The sequence below is a fragment of the Lissotriton helveticus genome, chromosome 12, assembly GCF_964261635.1.
Source record: "Lissotriton helveticus chromosome 12, aLisHel1.1, whole genome shotgun sequence".
Classification (NCBI taxonomy): Eukaryota; Metazoa; Chordata; class Amphibia; order Caudata; family Salamandridae; genus Lissotriton; species Lissotriton helveticus.
Window position 1 is genome coordinate 781,418,008 of NC_136073.1, and position 22,336 is coordinate 781,440,343.

Below are 22,336 nucleotides of genomic sequence, written 5' to 3' on the forward strand. Positions count from 1 at the left end.
AGCCGCCTCCCTCCTCCTGCGACTCCGGTGGTTAAGGACCTGCAGCCCGCTGCCTGCGCACGTCGGGCTTTCTCTGAGCCCTTCGGCGGCAGATGTGTCCTTCTTCGATTTTTTACCTGCCGGTATGCAGTTAGTTCATTTCCACCCCTTCGGAGGACCTCAGTGTCGCCCCAAGTCAGATAAGTACAGGATATTTTCGGGACTGGGACGGAGCCTTGCTATTATGCATCCGCCATGTTGGTGTTCCCGGCCACGCCAAATGAACCATCAGCTTTGATGGGCATTAGCAGGCGCTAATGGACCATCTGATGGCACAGACAAGAGGGCCGTGTTTCTGTAGGTAGGAAGAACTTGCGAAAGCGCTGGGGCAGAAGTGTAACGTTCACCTTCGGGGATGCCCTTTCAACATAAAGTCTCTGAATATCTGTCATGCACGGAGTGTCATGGCCCCCTAACAGCTTCTGCAGGGTGCCCCATCATTGTGCATCCAACCAGCGCACTGAGGAGATTTCCTCATTGCTGAAATCCACACCTGAAAGGTAGGGGGCAGAGCAGAGCCTGCATGCCTCACCCCAGATGTCAAGTGTTACCACAGTGTTTCAGATGAAAATATAGAAGTGCTGGTACTCACTTGCCAGTGTACCTGTTTGCTTATGAAAAGTGACAGTACTCTCCCATTAAATGTATTGTAGCAGAGATCAGAAGTGCAGGTACTTTCTTTTTCAAATAAGAAAAGCGCAGGTACTCAGTACCTGTCAGTACCAGCATTGTGTTTTCGGCTGCTATCTGCAGGGAAAGCTCAGAGCTAGAAACCAGCTCTGGCACAAATTAAACACTGAACGTACAGCTTTGGCTTAGGACAGCAGATTTCTCTCTCAGGCTCACAGATCGTACAAGTGTTTTCTTTAATCAGCAGAGCTATCCTGCAAGTTACAAACAGCTTTAATGTTCGGTCTCAGATGATGAGCTAACATGAAGTGTACACAAAACTTAGACGGGTCAGACGTCCAACAACTACTTATGGTTTGGAGCTGGAAACAAAATGTGTTTTGTTAAAATCTCCAAAATATGTAGCATTTGGTTGTTAATTTGGCAACCGCATATTAAAATTAAAATGCTACAGAACCACATAATTCCAGTGGTCGGGATTATTGAATAAAGTTGAAGAAATCTATCCTTCTCTGTCTAAAAGTAAATAGTTCAAGCAATCTATATATATAGATATAAAAAATAAATATATATAAAAAGATCGGGTGCAGGATATGATTGGTGCACTAACCCCAGAATACCGGTCATCCAAACAGTTAGTTATCAAAATAAGACTTTAAAGTGTCTAGGATAAAATGAATGTCCAATATTCTGCGTCAACTGAATCTTCATGTATTGTTATTCGAATATAAACACCGGTGGTGCCAATATTTTCAACTCCATATAAAAATAGAAAGCCCAGCCAACACGTGTTTCACGACCCAGTCGCATCTTCAGGGTTAATTCTCTGTTAGGTAAAGTTATTATGAGAAATGAATCTTCAATTTTGTATTCTACGTTTATTGGTCTTGTCTACCATGACAACTTGCTGGTTGACACCTTCCAGGTGACGCTTGGTCAAACCAAAAAGGTGTCATGGCGGACAAGACCAACACAAGTTGTAGGTAAAGGTAAAGGAGTGAAGTAAAGTTATGATGTCAAGTTTTATTACTTATATTGCTAAAATTAAAACTCATCAATTGTACTTTTTGTTGAAGATGCAGCTGGATGAGGATGTTAATTGACTGTAGCAATTAGCATGTGCACAGTGTCTAAGAATCAGGTTTTCAACTTTATTTGAAGCAGTCCTGCTTCATAGGGTTTCAGAGCCGCTTTGGGAACCACAGGGCACTGGTGGTTGCTTGGCCTCAATTGAGGTGATTGAGTCAGTCTGTATCTGGTGTTCAGGTGCTACATTAAAGGGCACTGGACTCCGGGACAGATGTACGACCATTTTTGCATGCGCAAACGGGTTTGCAAACCCGTTTGTGCATGCAAAAACAGCATGGTGAATGTACAAACCCTATTTTACGACTCGCAATTTTTTGCAACTCACAAAATAGGGTTTAGCGACTCGCTATTAAGAAGGGGCATCCCCTTCTTAATAGCGAGCGCAACCCTATGTAAGAATGTTTTGTGTCCGAAATTGCTGGCGCAAAACACTTGCAAATTACCACCCTCTTCAATAGGGTGGTAATGGGGACGCAAAAGGGAAGGGGTCCCCAGGGGACCACTTCCCCCTTGCAAATGCAGGGGAAAATATTTTTTAAGGGCAGGCCCTTAAAAAATGAAACGATAACGTTTCATTATTTTTTTAATGCATCCCGTTTTCCTTTAAGGAAAACAGGCTGCATTAAAAAAAAACTGCTTTATTTAAAAGCAGTCCCATACATGGTGGTCTGCTGAGCCCAGCAGGCCCCCATAACTAGGAGGGCTTGCCATTCCCAATGGGGTCGCAAATTGCGAGAGGCTCATTAATATTCATGCGACCTATTTGGGAATCGCTAAAAGTGTGTTACACACTGTTGTACATCCAAAATAGTGCCTCGCAAATTGCAAGTCGCAAAAGACTCGCAATTTGCGAGGTGCTATTTTGGCCATCGTACATATGCCCCTCAAAGTTTTATGTAGGTAGAAAGTCAGTAACTCATGCAATAACTTACAATAATGATTGTCAGGCCAGTGTCTTATCTGAGTACGAAAAATAATTCACATACAACAGGTAAAGCATACTGCACAAATCAATAGAGAATAATATTTTGAAGAAATATTGATAAAGTGGGAGCAAGAGCAATTGAGGGCCTTAATTAAAGTTGGGCAGATGGGATACTCTATCACAAACATGGCTAATATCTTGTGTGCCTTATTACAAGTGTATTACATAAAAGCTGTCTGCAGGGTGGGTTGGCACAGAGTCTGGCCAGAGGATAGGCACCTGTGGAGGGTTGGGTGCCTGCAGGGAGTTGGGTGCAGGGGAAGGCTAAAGGAGAGACCCTGTGATAAACCCTGGAACCGCAGTACCAGCGCTCAGTAACACGTTCCCCTGCAAAATCCAAAATGAGGTACCTCAGTACTGAAAAATCTTTTTAAAAAAGAGAAGGGTCCACTCATAGACTGGAGCCTGAGACCAATTGCCATTGTGCAGGCCGTTCACAGTGGGGCTAGCTGCCTGCAGTGGGTTGAGTCCTGGGGCAAACCAACACTGTACATGGCTAAAGGCGTTGGGTGCCCGAGGGGAGTTGGACACTAGGCCAGGCCACTCATGCATACCCCAACTATGAAATCCAACTAGGCGTTGGATGGAGGTTGCCTAAGGGGATTGGGCATATGCTTCATTTCGAATATGATCATACAAAACATAGCAAATACACAGAAAAAACAGAAGGGGGCATATTATCAACGGCCAGCGATAATTATCGCTGGCCGTTCTTAGCATGAGAATTGTTATCGCTGGCTAATTCTGATAATTATTGCCAGGCTAGCGCTGTATTAACAACGCATAGAGCAATGGCGATAATTATTCCAGGGATAGCGTTGTTTTGTATGGAACATCGCTGGTTTTCCAGCAATGTTCCATGGAAAACAGCGATAACCTTGCTGATACGACCCTGTGGTCTTATCAGCATAATGTACCTCCAATATAAAGTATAGGTAAGTCAGCATTTTTGCAGACGTTAGTTTTTGGCGAAAACCGCGGTTTCCGCCAAATACTAACATCTGCAAAAATGCCTGGGTCTCCTTGTAAATATTGCGATGTGCACATCAGCGATATTTACAAGGTTGTTTTGCCCAGTGACGCCCACTTTGCATCTCATTGGAGATGTAAAGGGAGGCGTCGGGTAAAAGGGTGCTAACATGCGCTAATGTATGCTATCACACTCTTGTTAATAGAGCGAAAACATTTTCTCTGCCTTTTTGGCTTTTAAAGCCCATAAAGCGGAGATAAGGCCCTTGATAATATGCCCCAAGGTTTCATGTGATGTTATACTTAGGTGTTGAAATGAGATAAGAACTAACATTAAAAAAACATAGTAATATTAAAAATTCGCCAGTTATAGTTTAGTGAATTAACTATAACTTGGTCCCCTCATGGGGGGGCGTGGCTTAGGCGCTGACCGGGATGGCTGTGTGAGCCTGCAGCTCCGCACCGAGTCCCACCAAATATCCTGAAATCCTGCCCTTTAGTGCCCTTGGAGGCAAGTATCTGCTAGATGAGGTGCTGTTAGGTCGGAGGGAGAGTTTGGACTCCAGCGGGACCTTAATTGCGGCGAGCGGACCGGACCTCGGAGATCGGAGGTACCGGACTGCAGACAAAGGGAAAATGGCGGCGAGCGGAGCTCGGAGGCACTGAGAGCTGTGCCCCTGCTCTGCGCTGGATCATCGGAGGCTGCCTAGTGGGGTGAGCGGAGCGGGGACCGGACGGGGGCTACATGCGGTGAGGTACAGCGGGACTATTGGCACTCCGCGACACGGGGAGTGCGGCGCCCCTCCCCCTCCCGTTTCCTCGCTCCCCGACGAGAAGGCTCGGAGGGCAACGGGCTGTTCCTGAGCAGAGACATAGGCGTCTGATGGTGGCTTCTTGCCCAAGGGGCCGGTGGGGCTGCACTGCAGGGGGCCTGCCACGGAGAGATCAGCCGCCCGAGGGTGAGGAGCAGCGAAGGGGTGTCGGCCTGCGCAACGGCCGCCAGAGAGTGCCTGGACCTGGGCCCTTCCGGTCCTTGTGCCCCCACAAGAGCGACTGGAGCTGGTAGGATCATCCTGGGTGCCCGTTTGGAGCCCGCGTGGTGCGGAGACTGGGCGAGCGAGGTGGGAGAGCCGAGACGGCGGCCCTGGTGCCTGCGGGGTGCTGGTTGGAGCGGCGGGCGTGATCGGCCCTGGATGGCTCCCGCCGCCCTTCCGGCGGAGTATTGAGGGTTTACTATCCTGGACGTGCGGAGCGCTGGTGGCCCCAGGCGACACCCGGCCATAGCCCAGCGAGAAGGAGCTGCGAGCAGAAGGACACCTAAGAGTGCTGAGGGGGCATGATGGGGCCGCGATTTTGGTTGCCGAACACTGTATACTTCGTGATTCAGTGACCAGAGAGGGGCTCCGGGGCCACAGGGCCTGTGCTGTGACTGCGGTGACCTGGAGTGGCCCTCAGCAGCGGCCCGAGTGCTCCGCGTATCGCGCCCAGGATGGCTGCTCAGGGCGCTGCCCCGAATGAGCAACAGGGGCGAGGAGATGCGGTCGCTCTGGCCCACAGGAAGCCTCACTGCAAGAACAAAGGCTGAACCAGCGCCTTGACACCATCCTGGAGGCGATCACTGCGACAAAGGAATCGCTGCACCAGGATATTGCGCAGGTAGCTACGGGACTGGGACTACTGAGGACGGACCACGCCAAACTCTCGGATAGAGTGAAAACGAATGAACAACTGCTCCAGGATCTGAAACCAGCGGTGGTGACTGCAGAACATAAATTGACGAATATCCTCGACCGTCTGGCGATTCTGGAGCGACGAGCGGAGGATGCGGAAAGTCGCAACCGGAGGAATAACGTGAGGGTTGTAGGCCTTCCAGAAAAAATTGAAAAAGGGGACGCTGTGTCCTACATGGAGAACTGGTTCAAGACGGTGGTGGCGCCGGAGGGGTTGTCTCCCTTCTTTTCCCTGGAAAGAGCGCACAGGGTTCCCGCCAGACCGCCCCTGGAGGGCCGACCACCTCGGCCGATGGTGGTCAAATTGCTGCACTATAAGGACCGCGACCTGTTGATACAGAGGGCACGATCCCAGGGCCCCTTCCAAGTGGACAACAACAAGGTCACAGTCTTTCCGGACTACACTCAGGAAGTTCAGAGAAGTAGAGCGTCCTTTTTGTCAGTGAAAAAGTAACTGAGAGAGGAAGGGATCCAGTACTCTTTGCTCTTTCCTGCGAAACTGAGAGTGATCATTGACGATAAGACCCACTTCTTTCTGACTCCTGATGAGGCTTGGTCGTGGCTTGAACTGTATCGTGCAGGGACTGATCGTGCACACAAAAGCGGGAGGGAGCGGCCTCAACCGGTACGGATCAGAAAATCACAGCGTATCCGCTCCCGGAACAAGATTAAAAAGGCCGAGCGAGAGGCGCAAATGGCGGCGGACAGGAGGGGAGCGCTGGCTGCGACGGCGAACATCACAGGTTCACAACAGGAGAGGACGTCTGGAGGATCGGAATCGGAGGAGGAGGAGGAGAAGTCCGGAGGCGACGACTCGGAAGCGGGGAGTGTAAAGGGTCCGGCGGTCACACCGCAAACCTCAGATGGTGTGTTCAATGAGTAAGGCTTGAGGACGCTGGACAATCTTGAGGTATCTGCTGGTACAGACTATCCGGACATTTATTGGACTACCAGGTATGGGGCTGCACAAGCATTATGGGATCATGGGCGTAGGGTTGGGGCTCCGCCTACCCCTGGTCGGCACTCCATCTACCTCTCGAGGCCCTTAAGGCCTTCTGTGGTGGCGACCACAGGTTAGAACAATGTGTGGAGTGTTGGTGGTTTGGAACGGGGCTGAAGCTGGGTTATTAGGTCCTGTCCTGGGGAGAGGGGTTTGGGGTGTTGTTTGGGATGTTTTGAAGGGGATATACAACTGCTGCAGTGCGGGGAAAAATTGTTGCCTAGTGCCATTGTGCGGAACGGTGAAACATGGGGACGTTACCTAATTTGAAATGTATCACATGGAATGTCCGAGGACTACGTACAATGGTGAAACGTCATAAGGTGCATGCCTACTTAGTGAGGCGGGGGGTACAGATAGCAATGCTTCAGGAAACCCATTTATCCAAGAAAGAGTGCGGGGCATTACAGAAGAGGTGGCGAGGGCAGGTTTTTGGCACGATGTACTCAGCTTTCGCCAGAGGGGTGCTGATTTGGATAAGAGCGGGCACGCCGTTCCAAATGACGAGTCAGCGAATTGATCCTGAGGGCAGATATGTAGCGGTTGAAGGGCGACTTTGTGGCAGAGAGGTGGTCCTGTGCAATATATATGCCCCCAACTCTGATCAGGCCCGCTTCTTTGAGGGTTTGTCAAGCTCGCTGGCCTACTTCTTGGCGGGCCCTCTCTTGCTAGCAGGAGATTTTAATTCAATCACAGATGTGCAGCTGGATAGGTCGCATCCGCCAATGAATGATTCCCCGGTGCGCAGGCTAGCGACCCACAGGAAGGAATGGCAGGAGAGGTGGGGATTGCTGGATGTGTGGAGGGAACAGCATCATGAGATCAGGGATTACTCCTACTTTTCCACACTTCATGACTTGCATGTTAGACTGGATTATGTGCTGTGCAGTGGCCCCCTAGCGGCGGTAGTAACTCAGTCTGAATATTTAGCCAGGACCATTTCGGATCATAACCCTTTATTGATATCAAAGCAGTGGCAGCAGGCGAGATCGGCGGTTCCATCATGGCGGCTGCAGCCTGATACACTGGGAGATCTGGTGTTTAGCGACACGGTTCGACAGGGCATTGACTGTTATTTTGAGGAGAATGGAGGCTCGGCCTCGACCAGGTCAGTGGAGTGGGATGCGATGAAAGTGGTGGTGAGAGGGATATGCATGGGCAGATTTTCGAATGAGAGGAAAACAGTTTTGAACGATCTTGCGGGGGCAGAGGAGGTGTTGAGCGAGCTGGAACAACGAAGGCCTGAGCGGCCGGACTTGCAAGAACAACTGATGCGGGCTAAAGAAGCGGTGGCGACTGAGACGGAGCGGCTGCGGTGCTATGATTATAAGTCGTATGTTACTAAGGTGCATGAGGAACGTGATAAAGTGGGTACGCTCTTGGCCAAACTAGCTGATCCAGAGCCTAGGGGGTGCCTGGTCATGAGTATACGAAAGGAAGATGGGGAAGTGGTCTATTCTCAATCAGCAGTACTGGCGCGATTTCAATCCTATTATACGGGCCTGTATGAAAGCCACCTAGAGGCAGAGGTCTCGGAGATAGGCGAATACCTGGATCCGATTTCGCTCTCGGGGTTGGATAGAGAAGAGGCGAAAGAACTGGGGGGTCCCATAACATTGACAGAGATAAGAGGGGGGATTAAACATATGGCACGAAACAAAACCCCAGGGGTGGACGGGCTACCAGTAGAATTTTATGCCAAATTTGTTGATATCTTAGCGCCTAGATTGCTGGTGGTGTACTCGGAAGTGAAGAGGATGTGGTGCCTGCCTGAATCAATGAGGGAGGCACTGGTGGTACCGCTGCTGAAGCCGGGCAGAGATGCATTGGACATGACATCTTATCGCCCATTGTCTATGTTGACAGTGGATTACAAGATTTTGAGTCGCATCCTAGCCGCCAGGTTGCTGCCGCACATGACCGCATTGGTACATAGGGATCAGGCGGGATTTATCCCGACTAGAAATACCTCGATGAACATACGTCGTCTGATCCGAATCATGGATGGTGCTGGGGCGTCGGATCTTGACCCTGTGGTATTGGCGGTTGATATTGAAAAGGCTTTTGATAGCCTCGAGTGGGAATATCTGGATGGAGTATTGCTGAAATTTGGGGTAGGTGAAGGCTTTCGGAGATGGACGAGGGTGCTTTACTCGTCGGCGAAGGCGCGAGTACGGCTGGGGCCTATTGTGTCTTCGGCCTACCCAGTGTGTAGGGGGACGAGGCAGGGCTGCTCATTATCCCCTCTGCTGTTCGCTTTAGCGGTGGAGCCACTGGCAGCGCAGGCGCGGTCGGGCACCATGTACAATGGGATAGCGCAGGGGCCGGAGTCACACTACATATCGCTGTATGCCGATGATTTGTTATTGTATCTAGCGGACCCAGTGCAATCGCTGGAAGGAGCAGTGGATATGCTGGGTAGATTTGGGCAACTATCAGGCCTCAGGGTGAACTGGACCAAGACCTGTGTATTTCCTTTGCGGAAAGGTGCGCCCAGTCCACCGCTGACGAGAGAGGTGATGTGGGAGTCCTCCAGTTTCACCTACCTGGGGGTGCGCATTTATCATGAGGCTGTGGACCTCTTGGAAGGGAACGTGGGGCGGTGTATTCGTGGGCTGAAGGGCTGCATGGAATTTTGGGCCTCCCTTCCGTTATCAGTCTTAGGACGAGTGGCATTGTTGAAGATGGTGGCACTCCCGCGGCTGCTCTACTATTTCCGGACGCTACCGATATGGATCCCGCAGCGGATTTTTAAAGATCTGAAGACACTGGTGATTGGCTTCCTTTGGGGACATGGGCGGCGCAGGGTGGCATTGGGCGCCCTGACTAGACCTAAGTCTGAGGGAGGGGTGGCCGTTCCTGACTTTGAATTATACTACCTGGCGGCACAACTTCAGATATTGACGCAAAATGTTGCCAGAGAATTCAGGGGCCCTGAGCATGACCGGGGGCTAGGCACCCAGAGGTGTGTATTGTCATACATAATAATGCAACAGAAACTAGACATGAGAGAGCTTACGATATAGAAGAAAGAACGCTTAAACTATGTTGGCATAGGAGCTTAAAAAGAGCAAAAAGGGATCGCCCATATGCACCGGAGATACCGCTGGGAATGCTGACCGCGCTGCCTCATGGGGGCGATTGGTCCCAATTATTGGCATGGGAGGAGCTGGGCCTGCAGGTAGTGGGGGATCTGTATGTTGATGGAACATTGGCCCCCTATCAGACGTTACAAGAACAATTTGGTCTACCGGATGGGACTTTCCTGCTGCATGCAGCGGTGGTGGCAGCGATGCAGAGATATTGGAGGAAAGGGTTGGAGGAACCAGAGGTGACCATGGCATGCCAATATGTGGTGATGGCGGCGGGCACTGTTAAAGCGTTGACTTGTCTCCATACTCGACTGCGGAGTGAGGGACTGGAGCCACTGCTGGCATTGAAGTCGCGGTGGGAGGTCAGCGTCGGCAAGCCCATACCGGACACGGTTTGGAGCCAAGTGTTGCGAAGGACGTGGAAGGGTACGAGGAATGCGCGATTCCAACTGGTGCATTTTTTCATTATCCATAGGGCATACATGACACCGGAGAGGGTGAGACGGTATTTCCAGGTGCTCGATGCGGTGTGCCCGAGGTGCTTGGAGCCCGAGGTAGATCTGGATCATATGCTATGGAACTGCCCGAAGTTAGGGGCATACTGGCTGGCGGTGGGGGAACTCCTGAATTCAGTCACGGATAGGGAGGTGGACTTTGATATGGCAGCGTGTCTGCTCCTCTGGTTTCCCCATACCAAGAGGACAAAAAATACTAGTAAATTTATAGACCTAGGTATCATGCTGGCTCAAAGAGAGATAACTTGGCACTGGAAGGCTAGGGATGGTCCGTCAGTGAGAAGATGGATGAGTGAGCTGTTGAAGTGGTCAAACTGCGAAAGTGCTATCAGAATGTGGCAGGCCACTGGGACTGGCAATGAGAAGTGTTTGGAGTTGGCTAGGGCATGGGAGATGGTGGTCCAGGCATTGCGGGATTATATGACGGAGGATGAAGAGGAAGAGCTGGGATAGTTGGGTTCCATGTGGATTACACGATGGTGAATGGATCCTATAGGGGGTGTACTCTGGTGTTTGCAAGGCTTATCAGTACCCGAATCAGCAGCAGTTGGGGGGGGGGGATGTTCTTGATAGGGTAGTTAGGCACCGAATCGTAGTTCAGAGGAATCAACTGGGCCTGTTAGGATATGGTCGAGAGCTGATGTTGGCGCCCAGGGCGTATTCTGGGTTCTGATGGTGCAAGGGGGGGTGGGCTTTAGGGAGTAAAAGCGGATACAACATGATGTAACCGACCGGAAGCCCGAGCAGGGCATACACTGAGACATCACCTGGAGCACAGTACTTTTGGTGCGCCGCCCAGCCTCCGGGATGTGGGCTAAATGGCTGTGTAGTGTATTTGCTTTGCTTTCAACTTCGTGATGTCATAAGTGTAACGGTTGGTCTAATTTTGAGGCCATGTCTCTAACTCTGCAATAAAAACAAATTAAAAAAAAAAAAAAAAAAACTTGGTCCCCTCATGCCATTGCTTATGATCTCTCACATTACATCATTCATGACATGTTAATTTACATCATTCATGACATCACTGATGACATCTCAAATAAACCTATGAAGCACTATTTCATTGAAGCATAAAATAATATATGGAACTCTTACCTTCTCACTAAGAATACAACCAACATTCTATCTTTCAGAATATCATGATAAACGTCCTTTTATGCCTTCAATTAGACAAATTTGGACCCCGTCATGACCACCAACCTTCCAGAGTCTATTTTCTAGTTCTGGTTGTTTGTTGCTTATTATTCTAAATTTTGCTGTAGCTTTCTAGCATTTCAGGTAAAGCTCACTAATATTACTTACACCATTTGCACTGCTGAAAACAGTTGAATAAACAAAACATGCAAACCATACAATGTTTATTAGATCTAACACAGATGCCCTGTTTATAAATTGATCGTGGACATGTGGGCAGATTGTGAACAGCTTAGGTAGATAGAATGCAATCTTAGTGATACAGAATACAACCTCACGCTCCAACAATAGTATAATAAAGGGGAACAACCTATATGCCTGGTGTATTACCATAAGTGGAACAGTATTAATTGTTGTTATGGTATTTGTAGGAAATGCTTCGCCCATCTCAGTCCCGGCCAAATGTGGTGTTACATGTGTGATGTATGAATAGAGAAATGGTTTTGTGAGAAGTGTTCTTTGCTTCCAAACAAAAAAAACTACAAATATGTCCCTTACTTTGCTGTTTTTCTGCTTCCAGATCATACAAAACATACAATGTCTATCACCCTAGAGAATGTTATACACCACATTTGCTACACCTTCAAAAAGTACTCTGGGGAGGACTGCAATGCTGGTGAATTGAACCAGGCGGAGCTTGAGAGGATGGTGCGCGCAGAATTTCCATCACTGTCAGTGAGTACCTCTAGGATTGGGGAGGGCAATTTAATCTTATGGAGGGTAATAGTTTCAGGTAAGCCATAGCTCAAATTACATTGATCCAAAGATAAAGCTGTTCCATGATCAGCAGACTCACAATGCACACATTTTTAGGCCTAGTCCACAGATAGCTTTTAGCTGCCTATTGATGAACCATTATGTGGGCAATATCAATGCAAACGGGTAATTTCATTTGCTTGCTTCTCCTTCAAATATTTCCCATCCTCTTCTTTTGTTTATCTATCAGGAATAACATAGCTTCTTTAACATCCTTTTGATAGGATGACTGGGAGCAGCTTTTTAGGTCTCGCCTAGGCAGCGCATGCACTGTGCTCGAGACATGCTGTGTCTACCATGTGGTCTTGTGGTCATGTGGACCACCTCCCATCTTTTTCATTGGTTCCTGTTACTGCCCTTCCTAAATGTCTGCTTTTGTTTGGTCAATATACTTATTAGTCCTTCCTTTTAGTCTTTTGTACCCTCCAATGAGGACTGCCCCTTTTACATGTGCTCTTACTCTTACTTAGGCTACTCTGTGAGCACTCTTTTTTTTGGGGGGGGGGGGTTGCCGCTGCTGGATTCCAGACAATAATGCACTTTGTGCTTATCTTCTGTTTTTATTAGTTGCTTTCCAACGGCGCAGCGCCCAGCTGCTCCTGCTCGTTTATTAGTTGCTTTCTGATGGAGCAGCTCCCAGCTGCTCCTGCTCGTGTCCTCGGCACTGCTCCCAGCTGATTGTGTCTTCGGCACTGCCCTCAGTCGTACTGCTATTAAACTTAGCATAGGCATGCATTTGTCATTTTGTTTCCCTTTCATCTTTCGATATTTTTATTTATTTTTATTGGCTTGTTTCGGGCTAAACGCACTAAGCTGGTGGCATTTGTACTTTCCAGATCAGCATATCGGAACCCTCAGAATGCGAGTGAGAAAGAAGAGCTAGGACACTAACTTAATGATTGGGACATATGGAAGACGCCCGTACTTGTGACGACCTTTTTAAACCAGTATGCGTTGAGTTGGAGGAGACTGAAACAAGTGTGAACTTTATATTTACATTTGAGGAACCCTAATTCAACCTTTCATACACTCCATATCGCTACATATTCAATTTTTTGTGGTTTGATTGATGAAACATGACATTGACTTAAATGGTATTTTTGGCCATGTGCACAGTCACCTTCCCTAAGGTCCTGAGCTTAGCAGGGCGCACACACAAATGCCACGTATCAGCCAATCAGATAGCTTGTTCATTTAATAATTTCAGACTTTTATGGATTTTCCAGTTGCTGTTGCTTTCATAAACAAGCATTCGGTGACCTTCTCTCCGAACATCAGCTCTGCAAGAATCCTAGGCTCCGTAAGTTTATAAACAAGCCTTCTACCAAGTTCCAACTACAGGTGGACTCTCCCCCTCATGGCCTAAAAGCAAACAGTTACACAAGCAAATACATACTCTACAGCCATGGTTTAAAGGGGAGACGGATGCCGTGTATGCTCCACAGAGTTGGGACACCCGCAGTGTCTCTTTAAAATATTGTGAAGGAACCAAGTCTGATGTGTTGTATTGTCGGCTGAGCACCGAAACCTGTCTTGTCCGTATTTACAGAAGGGGATTCACGTTTTTTTCTGATTGGTTTTGAAGCAGCAGTAGGTTATTTTCTGGCAGTAGAGCAGTGCCTGTCTGCAAGCAAATAGTTAAATCGTTGCTTTGTGTGGTGCGTTTTAATTTCTTTTATGGTGGGGGGAGCTTGCATGTTCTGCTAGATTGGGAGATTTCATTCCAATAACCCTCGCACTCTGCCCCACTCCCATAGGTATGCAACACATCTTTCTTTTTCCAGTATCCCCTCTCCCGCAAAAAAGGCCAGCTACACACTTGTCTCTTTGTTGGCCGCAGTTTATTAGGTATACAAGAAAACATGTATTTACTTTTGCTTTTGCATGTTACGTCATCACACAGTTCCTTGGTATTGTCTTTTTGGCCCTTCTGGTCCGTTTCTTTGCGTAGGTTGGATTTTGCGCCCCTTTTTGCGCAGGAAGGGAGTAGCTTCTGTCCCGGAGTTAGGCCGACTCGCTACCTTGTCCGTCTTTGTTGTGCCCTGCCATCCGGCGGGGGCTAGGCTGCAAGAGCCGTCTCTGTTTGCTACCCCCTCCTTTGGTAGCAAAGCTACCCAGCCGTGAGGCATCCCAGAGTCGCTGTCCTTAGGCCAACTCACCCAGCCGTGCGGCATCTGAAGGTGAGTGGACCTATTCTGGTGCACCGCACTCCGGTGTGCCGCCGTACCAACCTATATCGGCGTAGTTCTTCGCCACGCCCATTTTCTCCCTCAGCCCTGCGACATTGCTGCTCCTTAGGTGTGGGTGGGTGGGACAAGATCGTAGGCTCCCGCTGTGCTGCTCCCCAGCTCCTTGCAGATAGGGGCCTGCCTGGGGGAGCAGCGCTTATATGCTACACCAGCACCTTCCTTCTAGCGCCGTTCACCCCGGGTCCGAATCCCGCCCTGGCCCCCATTGGCCAGGGGGGGGGTTTGGCGCAAACTTAGTCCTGTGGCAGGGGGGGTCGGGGGGGGTGGACCCATGGGCTTCCCTTGCCCTTTGTCTGGCTTCGCGCGCAGACTGTGGTCCCCCACCCGGTGCACAGTCTAAATATCGATTCCGAAATATCGACCTACAGTAATATCGAGTTGGAAATATCGAAGGTCAAGAATATCGTTGGACAGAATATCGACCCTAAGGTAAGTAATATCTAATTTTTTTATATCGATGTAAGTAAAATCGATGTTAGCAATATCGATATCAAATATATCGATGTTACTAATTTCGATGTTACTAATATCGATATTTTTTTATTGTTATGTATTTTATTATGTATTTAATATGTATGTGTTATATGTGTACTATTTTTTATATATTAATAATGTTAATTTTAAGATAATTTTATGTTTCAGTACTGGAGCAGGTTGTGGGTTTATAGGGGAATAGGGTGGTAAGTAATTTAATTATAGTAAATTAATTATTAATTTTTAGTAATTGTAAATTGATTTTAATTAATTTTTGCGTTTAAGTTCTGTAGTGGGTTGTGGGTTTATAGGGGAATTGAATTGGAAGTAATTTAATTGTAATTAAGTAATGATTTTTTTTATTGGTATTGATAATTATTTGATTTTTAATTAATTATTAATTGGTAATTCATTTTTTTAACTGGTAATTAATTTTCTTAATTGGTAATTCATGTTTGTAATTGGTAATTACATTTATTAATTGGCAAATAATTGTTTTAATTGGTAAATACTTCTTTTAATTGGTAATTCATATTTTAAATTGTTAATTGATTTTTATTAATTGGAAATTATTTTTATTAATTGGTAATTATTGCTTCATAAAAATATGTTTTGATTTAGATTTTTTTTATTGTTTATTATATTTTAATTGTTAATAAATCGTTAATTATTAATATGTTTTTTGTTTTGGAAAATATTTTAGTGTTCAATATTTATTATTTGGTAAATAATATTTATTCATTAATATTTATTGGTATTTATTGTACATGTATTGTTAATTAATTATTCAATTGTAATTATGTTTTTAATCATTATTAATGGGTATTTGCAAATGATGTAGAGTTATTTAAAAATTAAATTATTAATTATTTTATTTACAGCAATTATTTATAAGTATGTTATATTTAACTTCTACGCTATCCAACACGTTCCCTACTGTTGCACTCTCTGGAGTTCAAATAGTAATTTTCACCCCTACGCTATCCAACGCTTTCACTACTGTTGCACTCTCTGGAGTGGGAATAGTAATTTTAAGCCCTACGTTATCCAACGATTTCCCTACTGTTGCACTCTCTAGAGTTGGAATAGTAATTTTTACCCCTACGCTATCCAACGCTTTCCCTACTGTTGCACTCTCTGGAGATGGAATAGGAATTTTTACCCCACGCTATCCAACGCTTTCCCTACTGTTGCACTCTCTGGAGTGGGAATAGTAATTTTTACCCCTACGCTATCCAACGCTTTCCCTACTGTTGCACTCTCTGAGTTAGAATAGTAATTTTTACCCCTCCGCTATCCAAAGCTTTCCCTACTGTTGCACTCTCTGGAGTGGGAATAGTAATTTTTACCCCTACGCTATCCAACGCTTTCCCTACTGTTGCACTCTCTGGAGTGGGAATGGTAATTTTTACCCCTACGCTATCCAACGCTTTCCCTACTGTTGCACTCTCTGGAGTTAGAATAGTAATTTTTACCCATACGCTATCCAACACTTTCCCTACTGTTGCACTCTCTGGAGTTGGAATAGTAAGTTTTTACCCCTACGCTATCCAACGCTTTCCCTACTGTTGCACTTTTTGAAGTTGAATAGTAATTTTTACCCCAACGCTATCCAACGCTTTCCCTACTTTTGCACTCTCTGGAGTTAGATTAGTAATTTTTACCTCTACACTATCCAATGGTTTCTCCACTGTTGCGCTCTCTGGAGTGGGAATGGTAATTTTAAGTTCTATGCTATACAACGTTTTTTTATTACTGTATTTTTTTTAGTTATGGATTTTGAATAGTATTTTTATTTATTTAGCTACTTAATATTTGTTGTATACTTTTAGATAATGTAGTATATAATTAATTTTAAAAATATTAAAAGTATATATATTTTTTTTAATTTATTAAACATAATTATTTACTTTTTATATATGTTTTTGTTTTATGATTGTAAATGTATTTGCAATTTATATGTGTTATTAATGTATACATTATAAAAATAATCATTAAAACTTATTGTTAAGTAAGTATATATTATATATTGTCTGTATATGTTTAATTAATGTATTATTATAATATATGTATTATTTATTAATTTTAAACATTATTAGATATTATGTTTTTACTCATTATTAATGGGTATTTGCAAATGATGTAGAGTTATTTAAAAATTAAATTATTAATTATTTTATTTACAACAATTATTTATAAGTATGTTATATTTAACTTCTACGCTATCCAACACTTTCCCTACTGTTGCACTCTCTGGAGTTCAAATAGTAGTTTTCACCCCTACGCTATCCAACGCTTTCCTTACTGTTGCACTCTCTGGAGTTAGAATAGTAATTTTTACCCCCACGCTATCCAACGCTTTCCCTACTGTTGCACTCTCTGGAGTGGGAATAGTAATTTTAAGCCCTATGCTATCCAACGATTTCCCTACTGTTGCACTCTCTGGAGTTGGACTAGTAATTTTTACCCCTACGCTATCCAACGTTTTCCCTACTGTTGCACTCCCTGAAGATGGAATAGGAATGTTTACCCCTACGCTATCCAACGCCTTCCCTACTGTTGCACTCTCTGGAGTTGGAATAGTAACTTTTTACCCCTACGCTATCCAACGCTTTCCCTACTGTTGCACTTTTTGGAGTTGGAATAGTAATTTTTACCAACGCTTTCCCTACTGTTGCACTCTCTGGAGTGGGAATAGTAATTTTTACCCCTACGCTATCCAACGCTTTCCCTACTGTTGCACTCTCTGGAGTTAGAATAGTAATTTTTACCCCTCCGCTATCCAACGCTTTCCCTACTGTTGCATTCTCTGGAGTGGGAATAGTAATTTTTACCCCTACGCTATCCAATGCTTTCCCTACTTTTGCACTCTCTGGAGTAGGAATGGTAATTTTTACCCCTACGCTATCCAACGCTTTCCCTACTGTTGCACTCTCTGGAGTTAGAATAGTAATTTTTACCCCTACGCTATCCAACGCTTTCCCTACTGTTGCACTCTCTGTAGTGGCAATAGTAATTTTTACCCCTATGCTATCCAACGCCTTCCCTACTGTTGCACTCTCTGGAGTTGGAATAGTAATTTTTACCCCTACGCTATCCAACGCTTTCCCTACTGTTGCACTTTTTGGTGTTTGAATAGTAATTTTTACCCCTACGCTATCCAACGCTTTCCCTACTTTTGCACTCTCTGGAGTTAGATTAGTAATTTTTACCCCTACGCTATCCAACGCTTTCCCTACTGTTGCACTCTCTGGAGTTGGAATAGTCATTTTTACCTCTACGCTATCCAATGGTTTCTCTACTGTTGCGCTCTCTGGAGTGGGAATGGTAATTTTAAGTTCTATGCTATACAACGTTTTTATTACTGTATTTTTTTAGTTATGGATTTTGAATAGTATTTTTATTTATTTAGCTACTTAATATTTTTTGTATAATGTTAGATAATGTAGTATATAATTAATGTTAAAAATATTAAAAGTATATTACATTTTTTAAATTCATTAAACATAATTATTTACTTTTTATTTATGTTTTTGTTTTATGTTTGTAAGTGTATTTGTAATTTATGTGTTATTAATGTATACATTATTAAAATAATCATTACAACTTATTGTTAAGTAAGTATATATTATATATTGTCTGCATATGTTTAATTAATGTATTATTATAATATATGTATTATTTATTAATTTTAAAAATTATTAGATATTTTTAACTATGTTTATTTTATTTATTAGTGTTATTTACTTCATTTTACATTTATATTTTTGCAGAAAAAACGATATTTTTTACATCAATATTTTTAACATCTATATTTGTATTTCGATATTTTTGTACTTACCATGTTGTAGATGGGACGTCGATATTCTTGCCTTCGATATTTCAGCATCGATATTTCTGTAGGTGGATATTTTCTAGGTCGATATTTTGTCAGTGATTCCCCCCGCCTTCCTCTGTCCGGGGCGCGACTCTTCGTTATGGCGCTGGCTCGCGAGCCCCCTTTGGGTGAAGCCTCTGCAATAACCCTCGCACTCTACCCCACTCCCATAGGTATGCAACACATGTTTCTTTTTCCGGTATCCCCTCTCCCGCAAAAAAGGCCAACTACACACTTGTCTCTTTGGTGGTCATACCTAATGTTTATTAGGTATACAAGAAAACATGTATCTACTTTTGCTTTTGCATGTTACGTCATCACACAGTTCCTTGGTATTGTCTTTTTGGCCCTTCTTGGCCGTTTCTTTGTGTAGGTTGGATTTTGCGCCCCTTTTGCGTGGGAAGGGAGTAGCTTCTGTCCTGGAGTTAGGCCAACTCGCTACCTTGTCCGTCTTTGTTGTGCCCTGCCATCCGGCGGGGGCTGGGCTGCGAGGGCCGTCTCCGTTCGCTACCCCCTCCTTTGGTAGGCCAAGCTACCCAGCCGTGAGGCATCCCAGATTCGCTGTCCTTAGGCCAACTCACCCAGCCGTGCGGCATCTGAAGGTGAGTGGACCTATTCTGGCGCACCGCACTCCGGTGTGCCTCCGTATCAATCGATATCGGCGTAGTTCTTCGCCACGCCATCGGGGAGGCTGCCGTCTCCTCGCGGCTCCCCCCTATCTACGCCCTGGGTTCGTTATTGGCATCCCACCAATGCCATGGCGCCCCAAAGATTGTTCCAAAACATGCCCATGCTTTCATCCGAGAGGTGCACCCCAACCATGGCATAGTATTCAGGGCGGCCCGGGTGAATGAGCCCGTGCCTGATTGCTCCCAGGTCATTCGCCCTGCAGAACTTGCTCACCGTGAGGTTCAACTTTTTCCGCGAGTTCTCAACGCCTTTGTGAGACTCCACCCCTCGCCATTCTCTCCTGCTGATCAATTCGGACCAGATAATTGCCGTGTGTCCGAATCCTCTGGCCGCCTCCGTGAGATCGTTTTGTATTCCGTGGAGGAGTGCTCTCCACCCTACACTGGCCAAATCGTTCCTCCCAAGGTGTATGATTAGCACATCCGGGTGCCACCCTGAGTCTGCCCGTAGGTCATTAAGGGTGGCCGGCAGTTGGTCCCATCTCATTCCCGATCGGCCGAACCACGGATGCATGTACTTGTCGGCTGATCTTTTAGCGTGCGGCCCCTGTGTTTCCACCAAGCCTCCATTCGCCTGATAAATGAGTGCCCCACCACCCAAACCAGGCGCGTTCTTCTTCCTGTCAAGGTAATGGGAAAATGACCAGTCACTCCCTTGTTTGCCGCGAGGGGGGGGGGGCGGACCCTACGCCTCTGCTGCGCTGCTCTGGTCATAGCAGTTGGGGCCTCACGTAAGTCCTATATGCTCATGACCGACATCTCCCTACTGCCTGTATCCCTGCCTCGCTCATTCCATGTTGAGCCGCCGTTGTGGCTGCCCCTATCCAGAATGAATGGGACCCAAAGCCTCTCGACGGCAAGCCTGACCTGCCTAGCGCGAGTCGCATGACTGATGTGAATTGAAACTTGCTCAGATGGGTGCCGTCTCTGTGTGTGAAGAGGGGCCCCCCGCCAGCCGGGCGCACTGCCATGAAGGTGAGCAGGCAACATACCACGCAGCATCCTTGGTCGGTAATGCACTGTAGCCTCACTACGGTCCTTTTGCCTGCTTGGTCTGTTTTTGACCGTTTTAGCATAATCTCCACTCCCCCTGCCCTGGGTGTTACGTCGCTCGCCTGTAGGCACTGCTCTGCCTGGCCCTCCCTAGCCGGGGCTACTAACTCGCTGAGGCGAAATGCCCCGAAGAAGGCCGTGGAAAATGCCGCCTTAAATAGCAACAGTTCGTATCCGTCTGTTGTAGTGCCCCCCAATGCTTTCAATAGCACCCCCAACTTCTTAAAATCTATTGGGCGCCTGGTGTCGGCCTTCTTGCCTTCTTTCTGTCTCCACCCCTTCATCGCTGCTCTGATGTAGTGGGATGCAATTTGGTTCTGTCCTGTCTCTAACTTTTCATGGTGGGCCAGGGCGGCCAGGTGGGCCTGTGCCCATGACCTGGATTTCTTGCCCTTATATTCCCACCGATGAATAGTTCCGCTACCCTGCGTGTGTCCCTTTCATTGCTTTGTGATTGGATGCCCCCCACCTTCATCACTGTTGCTACGTATTTCTCGTATCTCCTTGCCGCTGACGGGGCGAGCATGTGGAGGACCAGCTCCGATAAATCTACCATGCCAGGTCCCTCAGCTGTTTCGGGAAGGGGGTCATGTTTCGCTCCGCCCCGGCTCCCTGAATTTGCTCATCTTTTCTCTGGATAGTGCGTCTGCTATTACGTTCTCCACCCATGAGACGTGCCTTGCTCGTAGGTATATGTTGCCCTCCAGCTGCAAAGTAACCAGATGGCGCATTAGTCGCAGTGTGTCTGGGCACCTAGCCGACCCCCTGTTAATGGCCTGCACTACGCCTTTGTTGTCTGACCATAGTGTCAGCTTCATGTTTCGCAGTTCTGTCTTCCAGATCGATAATGCCACTATGATCGGGAATAATTCTAGGAAGGTAATGTTGCCCGTAAAGCCCTGTCTGCGCCAGCTGCTGGGCCACTGCCCTGCGCACCACTTGCCCTTCAAGATTGCGCCAAAACCTGTGCTCCCTGATGCGTCAGTGTATAGTTCGATTTGCTTGCTGGTCACCCAGCCTTCCCTCCAGATCAGCAGCCCGTTAAAGTCTGTCAGGAATGTGTCCCACATAGCCAGGTCCCTCTTTACCTCAGCCCCAAGCCTGACGTGGTGGTGTTTCTGGGTGAGGCCGCATGTCAGTTGTGTTAATCGCCTGGAGAAGACCTTGCCTGCTGGGATGACCCTGGTTGCGAAGTTTACTTCCCTATGAGTTGCTGGAGGTCCCTTAAAGTAGCTTTCTCACGCCCGCTGAGGCTCCTTATGTCTTGCCGGAAGTCCTCCACTTTCTCAGGTGGGAGTCTGGACATTCCGGCGACCGAGTCCAGCTCGATCCCTAGGAATGTTATTCTCGTGGTTGGCCCCTCTGTCTTTTCTTTTGACAGGGGGATCCCTAGTTCGCCTGCTAGTTCTATGAATGCTCCAAGGGTATCGCTGTACTCAGGGGATGCTGCTGGGCCGGTGAACAGGAAATCGTCGAGGTAATGGATTTTCCCACCCGCTGGGTGCCTGTGGTGCAGGTCCATTCGATGAATGTGCTGAATATCTCAAGTATGCGCATGATATTGAACACCCCATTGGCATAGCTTTGTCATAATAATACTTCCCCTCCCACTGGAAACCTAGCAGGTGGAAGCTGTTGGAGTGGACCAGAAGTAAGCAGAATGCTGACTCGATATCTGCTTTTGCCATGAGGGTCCCTCGGCCCGTCGCCCTCACCAAGGCTATAGCGTCATCGATTGTGGAGTAGCTCACTGAGCAAACCTCCGAATTGAAATGATAGGTGGTGGATTAACCGGAATTGGCCCTGCTCCTTTTTTGGGACTACCCCTAATGGTGAGATAACATGTCCCTGCCTTTCTCGGCGGGGAGGGGGCCTTCGATCTTGCCTAAGCGCCTTTCCTTCTCGATCTTTGTAGTCACCACCCCTGGGTGCTGCATTGCAGATTTTAGGTTTCTCTCGCATCCTGGGGGGAGGGGGCCTGTGAATGGGATTGGA

The 22,336-nt window shown here is 46.7% G+C and overlaps 1 long non-coding RNA gene across 1 annotated transcript in view; it reads left to right on the top strand.

Moving 5' to 3' along the window:
* The window catches only part of LOC144798499 (uncharacterized), a 61,453-nt gene extending 49,535 nt beyond the window's left edge, over positions 1 to 11,918 (top strand). Inside the window, exon 2 of the long non-coding RNA XR_013603555.1 lies at positions 11,764 to 11,918. This is a non-coding gene — a long non-coding RNA (uncharacterized LOC144798499). The remainder of the gene's footprint in view (positions 1 to 11,763) is intronic.
* Positions 11,919 to 22,336: the final 10,418 nt, after the last annotated feature.